Source organism: Callithrix jacchus, chromosome 1 (genome assembly GCF_049354715.1).
Source record: "Callithrix jacchus isolate 240 chromosome 1, calJac240_pri, whole genome shotgun sequence".
NCBI classification, from domain to species: domain Eukaryota; kingdom Metazoa; phylum Chordata; class Mammalia; order Primates; family Cebidae; genus Callithrix; species Callithrix jacchus.
The window spans coordinates 60,932,425-60,949,350 of record NC_133502.1 but is presented as its reverse complement, the minus strand read 5'-3'; positions in this window follow the sequence as shown (position 1 = coordinate 60,949,350).

The window sequence follows — 16,926 nt, the reverse complement described above, 5'->3', positions numbered from 1 at the left end:
TAAAGTAGTTGCTCCTTGTTTTCTACGAGAAGATATGGTTTTCTTCTTAAGTATTTGTCTTTCTGATTTTAAGATCTTTTTCTAATTGTTTTCTTCTTTCATAAAAGATTTTGAGTTTTTATTCTCAACATGACAACTGAAGGAAAAGAATAGTTTTCATAAATACTTTTCATTAACAAATGATTGCCAAGTGCTATTCAAGTATAAAGTGCTATAATGCATGTTGTGAAATAATACTCAGTATAATTGAAGTAGGACACAATTTACCTAGTGCAATGAAAAATAAAATGACATTAGGATTTAAGATACTACCTCCTTAAATCTCCACAAACACTTTTCCTCTAAACACCACATGTATAGTAAATAAGTTTTATACATTCTAAATAACATACTCCCACAGTTATTTCTTTTGTTTATCTTCTTATCATTATACTTTAAGTTCTCTGTGAAGAATGTGCAGGCTTGTTACATAGGTATACATGTGCACAGTCTTACTCTGTCAGGCAAGCTGGAGGTCATTGGTATGATCATAGCTCACTGCAGCCTCAAACCCCTGGTCTCAAAGGATCTTCCTGCCTCAGATTCCTGAGTAGCTAGGAGTATTGGTCCACACTACTCCTGGATAATTTTCATTGTTTTTATTTGTAGACCTGAGGTTTCACTCGGTTGCTCAGACTGGTCTTAAAAACCTGGCCTTAAGCCGTCCTCCTACCTCAGCTTTACAAAGTTCTGGTATTATAGGCCTGAGCTCCCCTGCATGGCTGTTATTAATTTTATAAGTAATTTATTGCTCATCGAGTTAGGCTCTGTCCAATCTGGACTCTCATTTTAGAAATTCACAAAAGCTTATAACATAATTCATTCCTTAATACTTAAAAGACTTTCATTTTTTCCTATAAGTGTGTCAGTAAAATCACTTAATTTTATGATTTTATGCATGGATTTAAAATATTATTTAAATTTTATAATTTTGTTATTCCAAATATATAATTCCTGTGTTTATTATATCTAAAGTTGTTTAGAGAAACAAGGTAAAATCTAAAGCCAGTTAGATAAGCAAATAATACTCTAAGATAGAATTTATGACTATCCTAAAAAATAATGATGCATTTCTTAAGAACCTTAGTATAGAAAAGTGTTCAAATAGGAAATCAAAGGTGTAACGACAATTATAAAAAAAGTTTCAGAACCTGTTTTATGAACAAAATTTATTAAGTGGATGGTAACATATTTGAATTCCATAATGAATATTATTCTTATTTTCACATTGAACTATTTTACTTACCTTAAAAATAATGAGAGTTAAAAAATTATTATGTGAAACTTCTTGAAAATACTTTGAACAAGAAGTATGGCTGAATCCTAAATAATGTTACTAAATAGGGCTGCATTAACAAATCTGATAACATTTCAAACTTGATTTATAGAAAGCTTTAATTAGAAGAGACTTTAGGGTCATCTTCATAGTCCATAGCTCACCTGAAGAAAAATCTCTTCTGTCACTAACCATCACTTCTTGAATATTTCAAAAGTTAGAAATCTGTTGTTGTTTTCTTGTTTGGTTGTGTTTTGTTTTATATGTTTTCTCAGTTTGTGAAATTTGTACATTTTATTGATTTTTAGAGTCAATTATACATTCCTATAATGCCTGCTCAGCTATTTTTAAAATTCTACTTATTGAAACTATATAGACTAAATCAAAGCTGTTTATTCACATAAAGGTTTTTCAAACTATAGAGCTATCGGATTTAGCAAATAAAAATAAAAGACATTCATTTAAATGTGATTTTCAGATAAACAACAAATAACTTTTACTATAGGTATATTGTATGCATTTTGTCATGCAACTTTGGGCATATTTAGAGTACAAGATTATAATATTGTTTTTCTATAATACAGATTTATCTTGGAATTCTGTGTTTTATCGAGCAACTTTATTCAAAATGAGTTTCCTATTCTAACATCCTCCTAATCTCTTTAGGTTTAGCCTAAATATACACATTTAAATTTTTGGGAAACTGCAGTTTTATATGCTTTCAAGATTCAATAACCTTGGAAACATTGCACTTATGACTGAGAAATTATCATAATCTTCAAGTATAGTCTACAACGAAAAGAATGTTGGGGGTTGTAACTTTCCTTTATCATTCATCAGTGTATGACTCAACATGTCTTTCTGCGTACTTCAAATTTTTGCAAAATTTCATACTGACATTGTGCTTGTGTCAACTGAAATACTTGATACCACCTACACCCCAGGTTATCATTCCACCATGCTATGCATATGCCAAGGATTTGGGAACTAAACACATCACTCTCCATTTAGTTTTTATATTTAATGCAAACCAAATAATTTGAGTGGGTGATTTTTTTCCATTACTGAAGAGCTGCCTGCTTTCACAAACTTTCATAAGACTGCCTTTAAACCTTACTGCTTTTAGAATATGGTGAATTTTACAAATGTTCACCTTTTTAAGAATTATCAGAAAAATGTTTGTCTTGTAATATTCAAGTTTTATTGATATAAATTGGTAAATCAAAATGAAAATATTGTTTTATTATTGTTGCATTCCCTTTTCATTATTTCTTTAAAATTTTATTTTCAATGAGGAGTTTTGGAGAATCAAAGGTTCTATTTCCTGAAAACTAATTTATATAAGATCTACTTTGCAATGCACAGATACTAAGAAAGCACTACTTTAATGGTGCTCTAAGATTTGATCTGTACGTACAATAGTTTTGGCAATTTATAAGAAAATGACTCTGGCTTGTTTTCCAGCTCTGGGTCTCATCTCCACTGTGTTCTCTCTTTGACTTCAGGAGGCACCATGTGGCTTTACTGTAGCCTCTGTCACCCTGTGATCTATAGGCTCTGGGAGAGCCATAGGGAGGATGCCAAATCTGGGAAATATCTTATATTGTTTTAATGACTTCTAAGAAGAAGCAAATGTTATGACGGTCTATTAGATGAGGCCAGGTAGAAGATCAGCCATGAAAGGGCCACAACATTGGGAACACTGGTGCACTTCAAGCAAACCTTTGGAGGAAGGCATGCAGAGTGGATGGAGAGGTGGTTGGAGTGAATTCAACCACTGGTCTGAAGGGAGAAGAAGCTGGGAACCCAGCACAGGGCTATCACCTACTGGAAATGGTTCTGGGCCCCCCGTGACTCATGGGGAAAGAGTGAACTGAAGAGGCAACGGGTGACCTGCTTTCCCTAAAAACTTCTGGAATCCTGGCATCAGGAGACCCACAGCCCCCATGGACACTTGAACTGGCAGGAAGAGCTGCTTAGAGAGGTGGTAGGGTCAGAACTCCAGCCTGTGCAGAGCACAGAATGTTGAGTGTGGGACATCTGCAGAGGAGTATGGCCAGGGATGCCCATTTCCCAAAGTAGCTTGCCATGCTCTCCTAGGAGATTTTAGCCTTAGAGGAACTGTCAGACCTAAACAGAGAAGGGCAGGTCAATTTAGTCTCAGTGTGCCCTCCCTGCCATCCCCAACTCCATTTGCTGGAATTTCCCAGGGCCCTGGCCTAGCCAAGCCCACTTATGATACAGCCTTGGATACTCAACTGGGGTGCCTCCTGGAAGCCACATCATAGTTTTTTCACCAGCTGACTATGCCTGACCATCAGAGAGTTCCAGCAGAGTGACACTTGCTGATGCCCACAAGTCCATCTACAGGTTCCCGCCACTGCATCCCCTATGCCACCTTGTCATGCACTTATCATAGCCCTCCCAAACCCCTCCCCACATTGCTTAGCCAGCTTGCAGGTGTGGGGACCTTACCGTCCCTCCACAGCTGAGGCCATCCACCACTATCAAGTAGGCTTTATCCCTATGTTACAAATTTGGTTCAACGTACACAAATCAATGTACCACCCCACCAACTCCATTGCTACCAGTGTGAGTGTACCCCCAACCAACTGCTCTGCCATTGCCATTTTGAACACATACATGGAGGCCAGCAGCCCCACCCTTTGTTGTGCACCACCACCTCTGCTGGCCCAAATGTATGCACAGAGGCCAGAAGTCCTGCACCCACCAGTGCTCAGCCCGAACTGACATCACCACTGGCACAACGTGCATAAAAAGGTCAGCAGCCTGGCACCCACCAGTGCCCCACTCCAGTTGGCAAGAGTGCACCCTGCCATAATCCCTGCTACTGGTACATGCAAATGAACACAGTTCCCATTGTGACTGCTGCAGTGAAGCACTTTGGCTGGCACCATCCACTGAAGAATTGTAACCAGCGGTTAGGATCATCACTCTGTTCCATGTAGCACAGTAAGTTCCTAACTCAAGCAGCCAAAGGACGAAGCCTGATACCAACCTCTCGGAGTTACAGCATAAAGCCCAAGAGTGCTGAGCTGAGCCTTGGTTTCCTTAAATCTTCCAGAAATAAAGCCAGTTGACTGAACTCACCTTATACCACAATAAAACCCCGAAAAGTTTAAAAGAAGATAAAAACAAAAAACACAGCAACTTTAAAGACTTAAGGAATATCAGCACACACAAGTGAGAAAGAGTAAGATCCAGAACTCTGGCAAATCAAAAAGCCAGAGTGTCTTAACAATGAATGCCTGTACTATTTCTCCCACAGTGGTTCTTAACCAGGCTGAAATGGCAGAAATGACAGAAGTAGAATTCAGAATATGAAAAAAAAATGAAGATCATCAGGATTCAGTAGAAAGTTAAACCAAATCCAAGAATTTGAAGAAATACAATAAAACAATACAGGGATAGAAAAAAAGAAATGGCTATTTTAAGAAAGAATCAAACTGATTCAATAAAGCTGAAAGGGGAGGAAGGGCATTTGGACAAATACCTAGTGCATATGGGGCTTAAGATCTAGAAGACAGGTTGATAGGTACAGCAAACCACCTTGGCACATGTATACCTATGTAACAAGCCTGTACATTTAACACATGTATCCCAGAACTTAAAGTAAATTTTTTTAAAAAGACGAATGAACTAAACATCTAAAAAATATGGGATTATGTAAAAAGACAAAATCTATAATTCATTATTATTATCAAAAGTGAAGGGAAAAAAATTGGAAAATATATTTGAGGATATTGCCCATAAAAATCTCCCCAACCTTTCTGGAGAGGACAACATTCAGATTCAGGAAATGCAGAGAAACTCCTGCAAGATACTATGGAAAACCATTATTTGTAAGACACATATTTTTCAGATTCTCAAAGGCCTGAATGAAAGAAAAAAATGTCAAATGAAGCTATAGGGAAGGAATGGGTCACATACAAAAGAACCTCCATCAGACTAGAAGCAGACATTTCAGCAAAAACTACAAGCCAGAAGAGATTGAGGGCTTATTTTTAGCATTCTTAAAAAAATGAAAGTCCAACCAAGAATATATTCTGCCAAACTAAGCTTCATAAACAAGGAAGAAGATGTGTTACAGACAAACAAATACTAAGGGAATTTGTTACCCCAGACCTGCCTGACAAGAGGTCCCTTAGGAAAGCACTTAGTATGGAAAGGAAAGACCATTACCAGCCACTACAAAACACGTTGAAGTACATAGACCATTGACACCTTAAAGTAACCACACAAACAAGTCTGCATTATAACCAGCTAACAACATAACATGATCAAGTCTGCATATATCAATAGTAACCTTCAATGCAAATGGCTAAATACCATCATTAAAAGGAACAGAGTGTCAGGTTAGCTGAAGAAGCAAGAATCAATGGTGCAGTCTTCAGAAGACTCATCTCACATGAAATGACACCGATAGGATCGAAGTAAAGGGATGGAGAGAAATCCACCAAGCAGTGAGAAAACGAAAACAAACAACAAACAAACATGGGCCGCTATTCTAATTTCAGACAGAATAGACTTTAAACAAAGATGAAAAAAAAGAAAAAAGAAAGAATATATAATTCAACAAGAAGACCAAGAAGACCTAACTATTTAAAATATATATCCAGACAACAAAGGAGCACCCAGATTCATAAAGCAAGTTCTTAGACACCTAGTAAGAGACTCACTTAGATAACCACATAATAATAGTGGGAGACTTGAATCCATCACTGATGCTTTTAGATCATCAAGACAGAAAATTATCAAAGATGTTTGGCACCAGAACTTGACTCTGGACCAAATCCTGTCCACCACAGAACAACATAATATACATGATTTACCTTTGCACATGGCACATATTCTAAAATTGACCATATACCTGGCCATAAAAAATCCTCAGCAAATTTAAAAAAATAAAAATTATATCAACTACACTCTTGGAACACAAAACAATAGAAATAGAAATCAATATTTTTAAAATTACTCAAACAATATAATTACATGGAAATTAAACATCCTTCTCTTAAGTAACTTTTAAATAAACAACACAATTAAGGCAGAAATAATTAAATCAATTGAAACTATTCCATGAATAGGTTTATCTCTATTTTACAGATAAGAAAACTGAGGCAGAGTTTTTAATAAAGTTACTCCAGGTCACACATGTTGCCATGTTCTGTGAGAAACTGAGAAGAGTTGGAGATGCCAAGTTCCTTTCAACTATGTAGCTGCATCCCCTACAGAGACTGAGAACCGCCATTAAAAAGGTGTTTCTATCCTTCTGTGAGGAGTTTCTTTGCAGTTTCCATTTGACTATGACTTTTTCATGTCTAAAATTTCTTTGGAAATTACACCAATTATTTTTAATGTTCCATCAAAGACACAACTCATGCTTTCTAGACCATGTAACTGTGTTGTTATTTAAGTTTTTGTTAATATTTCTATAGCATATTCTGTTTTATTTCTATTTGTCTTCCTTCTTTCTGAATTTGCTCACTAGAAGCTGATCTCTAGATAGAAGTAATCAAGTGTTTATTAAAAGTGTCAGTCTTTCCAAATTTTTCCTATCTGTGCTGAAGTGATGACAAAAACCATATTGATTATCTAAATAGATACAGAAAAGGCCTTCGATAAAATTCAACACCCCTGCATGATAAAAACTCTCAATAAACTTGGTATTGATGGAACATGCCTCAAAATAATAAGAGCTATTTATGACAAACCCACAGCCTATATCATACTGAATGGATAAAAGCTAGAAGCATTCCCCTTGAAACTGACACAAAGCTAGGATGCCCTCTCTCACCACTCCTATTCAACATAGTATTGGGAGTTCTGGCCAGGGCAATCAGACAAGAGAAAGAAATAAAAGTATTCTAATAGGAAGAGAGGAAGTCAAATTGTCTCTGTTTGTAGATGATATGATTTTATATTGAGAAAACCCCAACATCTCTGCCCAAAATCTCCTTAAGCTAATAATGAACTTTATCAAAGTCTCAGGATACAACATCAACATACAAAAATCACATGCATTCCTATACACCAATAACAGACAAACAGAGAGCCAAGTCATGAGTGAACTTCCATTCACAATTGCTACAGAAAATAAAATACCTAGAAATACAACTTACAAGGAATGTGAAGGATCTCTTCGAGAAGAACAACAAACCACTGCTCAAGGAAATAAGAGAGGACACAAACAGATGGAAAAACATTCCATGATTATGGATAGGAAGTATCAATATCATGAAAATGGCCATACTGCCCAAAGTAATTTATAGATTCAATGCTATCCCCATCAAGCTACCATTGACTTTTTTCACAAATTAGAAAAATCTACTTTAAATTTCATATGGAACCAGAAAAGTTTCATATGGAACTTCAAACTATACTGCAAGGCTACAGTAACAAAAAAGCATGATACTGGTACCAAAACAGATATATAGACCAATGGAACAGAACAGAGGCCTCAGAAATAACATCACACATGTACAATAATCTGATCTTTGACAAACCTAATGAAAACAAGCAAGGGGAAAATGATTCCCTATTTAATAAGTGGTATTGGGAAAACTGGCTAGCCATATGCAGAAAACTGAAATTTGACTCCTTTTTAGACCTTATACAAATATCAACTCAAGATCAATTAATTACTTAAACATAAGATCTAAAACCATAAAAACCCTAGAAGAAAACCTATACAGTACCATTCAGCATATAGGCATGGGCAGTCTTCATGACTAAAACACAAAAAGCAATGGCAACAAAAGCCAAAATTGACAAATAAAATCTAATTAAACTAAAGAGCTTCTGCACAGCAAAAGAAACTATCATCAGAGTGAAGAGGCAACATACAGAATGAGGGAAAGTTTTTGCAGTCTATCAACATGACAAAGGGCTAATGGCCAGAATCTACAAGGAGCTTAAACAAATTTACAAGAAAAAAACAACCCCATCAAAAAGTGAGTGAAGGATGTGAATTGACACTCCTCAAAAGAAGACATTTATGCAGCCAGTTAGAATGGCAATCATTAAAAAGTCAGGAAACAACAGATGCCAGAGAGGATGTAGAGAAATAGGAACACTTTTACACTGTTTGGGGAAGTGTAAGTTAGTTCAACCATTGTGGAAGTTCAACCAGTGTGGCCATTTGACCCAGAAATACCATCTGACCCAGCAATCCCATTACTGGATATATACTAATAATATACCAGCAATCCCATTACTGTTTATATATACAAAGGATTATAAATCATTATCATAAAGACACATGCACACATATGTTTATTGTGGCACTCTTCACAATAGCAAAGACTTGGAACTGACCCAAATGCCCATCAATGATAGACTGCATAAAGAAAATGTGACACATATACACCATGGAATACTATGCAACCATTAAAAAGGATGAGTTCATGTCCTTTGTGGGGACATGGATGAGGCTGGAAACCATTATTCTCAGCAAACTAACACAGGATCAGAAAACCAAACACTGCATGTTCTCATTCATAAGTGAGAATTGAAAAATGAGAACACATGGACATAGGGAAGGAAACATCACACACCTGGGCCTGTCAGGGGGTGGTTGACTAGGGGAGGGATAGGCGTAGGAGAAATACATAATGTAGATGATGGCTTAATGGGTGCAGCAAACAACCGTGGCACGTGTATAGCTATGTAAAACCCTGCATGTTCTGCACATGTATCCCAGAACTTAAAGTATAATTTAAAAAGAAAAGAAAAAAGACGCAATCTCAATACAGTGTAATAATGTGCTGGTCTATAGTGTTTCATGAAAACATAGAGGATAGGTTTCATAAAAGCTCTAACACTAAAGAAGCTTTCTTGAATCTTGATAGCTTAGATATGACCTGCAAGCAGCATTTACAGCTGCAGCAAATCATACAATAAAGGCATTTCAAGAGGGAAAAGAGAGCACATGCAAAAGTTTGCAAATAGGATGAAATAATATTTTTTGGGAAATTAGAAGTAATTCAATATGGATAACTGAGAAGAAGACATAGGACTGGAAAATTGATATCGTTTGCACATTTGTCCCCTCCAAATCTCATATTGAGATTTGATCTTAGTGGAGCTGGGACCTGGTGGAAGATACGCAGTGATGAGCTACTTTTGCAAGAGTTGTTCAAAAGAGCTTGGCACCTGTTGTCTCTCTTTTCTTATTTATTTATTTATTTATTTAAGCCAAAGTCCTGCTTTGTAACCCAGGCTAGAGTGCAGTGGTGCCATCTGCAACCACCATCTCCCAGATTCAAGTGATTCCTGTGCCTCAGCCTCCTGAGTAGCTGAGATTACAGGCGTGCACCACCACACCCGGCTTATATTTGTATTGTTAGTAGAGATGGGGTTTCACTATGTTGTCCTTGGTGGCCTCGAAATCCTGAGCTCAGGCTATCCTCCTGCCTCAGCCTCCCAAGGTGCTGGGATTACAGGCCTAGCCACCGTATCCAGCCCTCCTCCTCCCTCTCTTGCTCCCTTCCTCTCACTATGTGACACACAGGATCCCTGCAGTGTGAAGATATCTAAATCAGGAAACAGACAAAAATATTGCAGTAATATGTATTAGAAATTATGGATTCCTAACATGGGAAAATAATAACGAAAATGAAATACATAGTTTTGAAATATTGTTGATTGGATATGGGAGAGGGAAGAATCAAGGGTTACTCCCATATTTCTGCTTTAGAGATTTGATAGCTACTTGTTTCACCATGAGAATACAGGCAGATACTCAGGTTGGGGGGGATGCAATGAGAAGCAATAGATTCCGTTTCATAAGTTCTGAGTTAGAGGCACTTGCGAGCTGTCCTAATATCTTATAAGTGAGAGTAAATTGAATGAAAGGAACATTCTGACACAAAAATATATATTTATAAGCCAAAAACATACAGATAATATATGAAGTTATCAGAGTACTGGAGTAGGAGCCAACAAACATCAATATTTAAGAGGTAAGTGAAGGAAGAGAGAGAGACAGAAGTTGTCACCATAGTCCGTTGGTTCTCAATCAGGGAAAAGAGGGGAATATTGCACTCCATGGGATCTTTGTCAATGTCTGCATTCAGTTTTTAAATTTTCATGACTCAAGCATGGGGCACAGATGAGGCATGCTACTGAAATCTACAGGATAGAGGCCAGGAATGGGGCAAGAATGCTCTTAAACATCCTGCAATGCACACTACCACACCCAACAACAAAAAAGTATGTAGTGCAAAATGTCAATAGTTTTGAAGCTGAGAAACTCTGACATAGAAAAAGTGAGGACTGTGTCATATCTGCAAGAAAAGAAAAGACACTATTTGAAAGAAACAGAGGAGAGATATCAGCAGAATTTTTCCTGAATTGTTCCATTGGGGGTAATAGTTTTAATGGTTTAGTTAGAGCATCAGATGGGAGGAGACAGAAACATAAAGGGATTGTTGGAAAATGAAAAAGGGCTTTCTCAGAAGTCTGACTGTGAAAGAGCAAGAGAAAAGGTACAATTAGAGGAAGGGAGTAAGCTCAAAATAGATTTAAAATATATCTGGGAGACTTAAACAAGCCAAATATTAATGGAAATAAGTCATGAGACAAAACAAGTCATGAGAAAAAATAGAAACAGAATTCGATAGAACAAGCAATGTAGTCAAAAGATAGAAATGGATAGATTATAGATAATGAATGGAGCAATGGGAAGTGGAATAGATCTACAAAGCCAGGTGTAGTGGCACACGTCTGTAATCCTAGCACTTTGAGAGGCTTAGGCAGGCAGAAGGTCTGATCTCAGGAGTTCGAGACCAGCCTGGGCAACATGGAGAAACCCTGTCTCTACTAAAATACAAAGTTTATTCAGACAGGGTGGCATGAGAATTGCTTAAGCCTGAGAGACAGAGGTTGCAGTAAGCTGAGATTGTGCCACTGCACCTCAGCCTGGGCAACAGAGTGAGACTCCCTCTCAAAAAAGAAAAAAACAAACAAACAAAACAAAAAGCAAACCTACAAGACTAGAGAAATACCATTTCTATTTAAGGAAAGAATAATTATAAATTCGGCTACCGAATAGCATTGTTACAGTTAACTAAGGCGGTACTTGTTTTTGTGAACTTGTAGAGGAAGCCATCTACTAAAAACACTGTGTGTGCATGTGTGTGTGTGTGTGTGCATGCGAGCATGCGTGTGCATGTATGCTTGTATGTGATAAAATAAGAAATTTGATTACAGGAGAACGGATACAGTATTCATCCTAGACAATGAGGGAAGGATCTGACTAGGGGAACAAAGGAGAATTCTGCATAATTACGGCAATAAAGCTGCCAAAGAATAAGTGAAATTTTGAGCAGAGGTTGCTTCACATCTTTAACTTGCAACTTCTACTAACATCACCTGTGCATAATATCATATGTCTTTATGCGTCATCCTACCCCTCACACTCCACTCCTCTCTCGCATTGTTTTCTGAAAGTTCATCTTTTTACCCAGTATTGGTGAATATCAGTATTGAAAGGAAAGGACTAGAACAATGTAATAAACCATTTCCATGAATATGGAACTATGATTAACAAATCATAGTTTAATGCTGAATCTCTGAAAGCAGTTGAATGTCAGCCATCCCCATAGATTTTCACTAATATTTCTGCAGAATTTCAATATAAAGCAATCACCGCATTTCATACGGACAATCCGCATTTCGAATGAGCCTAAAGATTTGAAGCTTCTGAGTAGAGTTTAACACACGTTCTCCTTATCTGAAAATACTGTTAGAAATGTTATTTGGATTATAAGCAGAGCTTTCATTTGTGGAGCCCATAGCAGTCTGTGCCATAAATATGCACATATCTTTGCCTCAGCAAGACTTTTCTAAGTACATTTTATGGTACTTTTTATATGCATTGGATTTGATTTGTTTTAGGGCATAATATAAATTCTCTGCTGTGATACATGATAAAGAAAACAGTTTTTAAGAAATCTGTGTTGGTTATGAGGCTATATGCATCATCGAGCCTCATGATTTATTAACTGCCTAAATAATCCCTTATCATTATTGTTTGTTTTTATACATAACCACTCATCAGGTACTCAGCACTGTATCTACCTTTCTCTGCAGTGTCTCAGAGTCCACGCATTTGCCCTCAGTTACTTTTGTGAATTCTTCTGGAAGATAATGATAGCATTTCAAATTCCATACCACTAGCCACATTCCACACCACAGAATATAAATGTGTATGAGGTGGTGGTTTCATTATCTTAGGGTCAGTAGAATTTCAAGAGCTTTAAAATTACCTCTATCAATGATGCAAGTGTCAGCTTAGTTTTAATAAATCTTTAGAAACAGCCACAAGTTACTTCTAGGACATCCTCCTATTTCCAGAAATACATCATTCAGCTGCCAAATCTACTACTATCAGTGTCTTGCTAAAGAATTTCCCCTATTAAATGCAATGCTACACTTCTGGTGTATGCAACTGCTTTTTGATAACTTAAAATATTATTAACCCAAAGTTTCCCCAGAATCAATCCACATTTATTTTACTAACACAAAAACAGATAAAGAGAATATAGTACAAGCAAAACAGAATAAAGAATATACAAATGCATCTGTCATAAACAATATATATATGAGATGATACAATTTCAGTGCCTGTTGTTAGAATCCCATTACTAAATGTGTGCACAATTAAAACCCACGCATTTGGCAAGGTGACATTTTTAGAGTAAATTAGAGTTGACAAGTAGGGGATTCAGCCAAACAGTGAGTATAATGTAAAATTTCTCATAATATGTGGTCAAATTCAGATGTTTCCTTTTTAATTTCCAATAAACTTGACCATATGTTCCACTTGCAAAAAAGCTAAATTATGAGGATTTGCTTTTGCTTCTCTTCTTTTCTGTAAACTACAACCATTCTTTAAAATCGATGACTTTTTCTTACAATGAACTATGCAGCATTCTCAAAAGATAATGTGATATTTAAAAGACAAAATAGTTTCTTTGTGTATTAGAAGGTAAACAGCTTTTGAAAAAGTCATAAGCACAACAGGATACCCATCTCATCCATAAATATCTATCATGTGACCTCGTTCAATTGCATAACACTTTATATAAAGTTTGTCCTAATATCCCTATTCAAAAAACAGAACTCAGCATGGGAGTTATATTTAAAGGAATGGTGAAGTGAATGAAGTTTGCTTAAACTTGTAAATTTTTCTAGCAGAAATGTATATATACCATAATACTAATTTGCGATTAAACATTAAAATATTTAAGCTCAATAATTTGAATTCTGATTTTTCTCATAGCATGGGATTTAAAAATATCATTAATTTAGACAAAAAGAATGTTAATGAGTTTGGAAACAAAAATATCAAAATGTAAATAAATATAATATAATATTTATTAGCTATACAGCTGATGCTGGCAGTGTGACCCAGACATGCGCTGGCAATGAGCTCATAATACTGAAACTCTGGGTCGAACCATCATGCCTACCCAATCACAGGTAGCACTAGACAACCACAGGCTTTTCTGTGTTAGTTCGCAGCACCATATAATTTCAGCCTGAAGCAACAGAGCAGAAAACTTAAATCCTAGAGAAAGCTGGATTACAAAATCAAAGAAAATAAGACATGGCTGAGCTGCAAACCTCCAGGAACCTGACTACAACTCCCCAGATAGATGAACAAAGGGATGGAGAGAGTCCAGAAGTGTAACATTAATGAATGTCCCTTAATAGAAGGAAACATCATGAGTAAGGAACAAGTGACCCTACTAACCCCCCTAAAAGTGGTTTTTAGTTGGCAAGTTACAGACATTTACTTTTATAATATTTTGAGTTCTGATTTGTTTAATGCATTTTGCATCATATTTTGTGGCTTTTATTTGCTATGTCTTTATTTTGATTCTTCAGTCATCCTCTTTTAGCTGAATTGGTCAAGATTTTTTGTCATTTCTCTTATTTTATACTCTTAGACCTCATATTTATAATTTTAGTGGCACCTATTAATATTTAAATGTATATTTTCTAAAATTGCCTAATCTGCAGATTATCTGTATCCTCCTCTCAAACTATGTAAGGATTTATCAGGCATCTTACTAGATGCCCCTTAAAATTACCTTTTAGGTTATTTTCATCTAAATTTTAAAATGCATTCTAAAATTAATGTTAATATCATTCCCATTATTAATTGTATTAAACACACTCCATAATTAGTTAATCTGAATCAATTATTTATGGTAAAAGCTTACTTTGATTTACTACATTTTTTACTGATTTCTTTTTGCATACACACTCTCTTTTTCCTTCTACTTTCTATTCCTTTTTTATTTTATTTCTGTCCAGCTAAAGGACATATGTTAGACATTGAGTTCTGGGAACTATAAAATGTATGAATTATTATGATTCTAAATCTAATCTTTATTTTATCCTTATAATTTGATTACATATGATTTTTTAAGTACCTTTTCAGCAGGCTTAAGGTACTTTTCAAGTTTCCTCTGTTAACTGTAGTGGCTAAGACTGTGTCTCCTAGTAATTCATTCTTTGTAGATATTCATGCATTTCTCTATTACTTTTAGGATTTTCCTCTTATCCTTTATGTATTTTTTTCATTGTGATTTGAATTTACACATATCATTATTACTAGCACAAGGTGGAACTTTTTAATCTGATACCTCATTCCTTATTTCTGGAAATGTATCAGCATTAATTATTTTATTACTGTCTCTCATCCAATCTTTCTCTGTAGTTCTTCTGGAATAAATGCTACTAGAATACTGGAGCTTCATATTTCATCTTAAATGGACAGCTCTTAAATGTTCTTTCATATTATGACTTTCTAAAATTCTGACTAGGATATATTTCATTATTTCTCCTTTGTCATCTCTTCAAGTTTATAATTCTCTCTATAACAGTGCCTAGTGAAATATTTAACTAATCATCAGGGGATTTTTCCATAATGATTAAAATTTTAATCTTTGTGATTTTTAATCTTTGTCTTGTTCTCTTAGCTCTCTTTTTCAGTTCATAAGTTAGTAACCTTGATTACAAAATTTATTCTTATGGCATTGATCATGTCAGTTCTCTTCATACCAGGGCACCAACTGTGACATTGATCACTTTGGGGTCACCACCTGAGATGTTGGTCACCACCTGCAGGGGTCTGTCCTGCAAAGTCTGAGTCTTCGATGGATGAATAAAATACACTCACACACTGAATACAGTCAATGAATGGGCTAGAGAGGTCATCAGCTGCTCTCAGAGGGCAATTGAAGCTACCCAACCCCTTACCAGTAGTTCTTCCTCACATTTATTTAGTATAGATTTAATAACAGAGGTTTTAAGTCACACACTTGTGGATAATTAACGTGGTTAAAAGAGTGGTTTTATGAATGATGAAAGCTTTGGTTCCAGGACCTAGAACAAACACCATTAATGGGTAATTCCCCTTTAACCTTCCCCTGAGAGGGCCATCCCTCACAAAGTTTATATGCCTATACAAGTAGTTAGAGACAAAGGAATGTGGGGTAAACAGACTTAACTGGGGAAGCTTCTATTATCCCTAATCTTCACCCTATGACCTAATAGTCTACAATAAGAACTGGTTGCCATCAGCCTCTTCCATTATTACAAGTTTATGAAGACCTTTTGGCCTTCCAAAAGGTTTGAGACTATACATTTATAACTTTCCCTAATATTTCCCTTAATATTGTGCCAACCACTCTGAGTGAATCTCAACACATTCTATCATTTATTTCTGGAATATTTAAACACATTTTAAAGGTCCTGTTGAAGATGAGAATCCTGTAGATTGTTTTCTGCGTAGGTTATCTTTCATGGCATTGGCCTTCCTCATATATTTTATAATTATTGTCCAAGGCATTATTTTATATAAAATATTCCCAGTTACTGTTCAAATTACCTGTGAGTTAGTACTTCTGTACTGGGTTGGAACTTATACTAAAGTGTAATGTGATATTTTGAAGTCTATGATTTAAAAACTTGGAAATAGGCATGTTAATGTAATGTGGGCTTTCAACATGTTTAGATATCAATCATATTTTATATATAGATAGGTATAATGTCCAGATGTGGATAAAAAAATGAGGGGTCACTTTTTCTACAAGCTTAAAAAATTACATAATTGATGCAATATGGGATGGGCACAGTAATGCACAGTTAAGTAAACACCTACAATATGTAGGATCTAGAAACTTAATTGTGTATAGTGAGAATTTAATGTATGGTGAATGTCACATTTTGAATTTGTAGGCAAGTATGGGTAATTTAATTAATACTATTGATACACATGCTTAATTCTAGGGGAAAAGAAAGAAATGTTTATACCTCATAATATCTCATGCTACATCTTAAAGTGTTTCAAACAGCAAAACTTCCTTTAAAAATTACTATTCTGTGGCATACCCAGGTAATGAAATATTATTCCATGCTAAACAGAAATGAGCTATTAAGCCATGAAAAGACAAGAACAAGCATTAAATGCACATTACTAAGTGAAAGAAGCCAAGATGAAATGGCTACATACTGTGTGATTTCAATTATATAACATTCTGGGAAGGGCAAAACTGTGGAGACAGTAAAAAGAT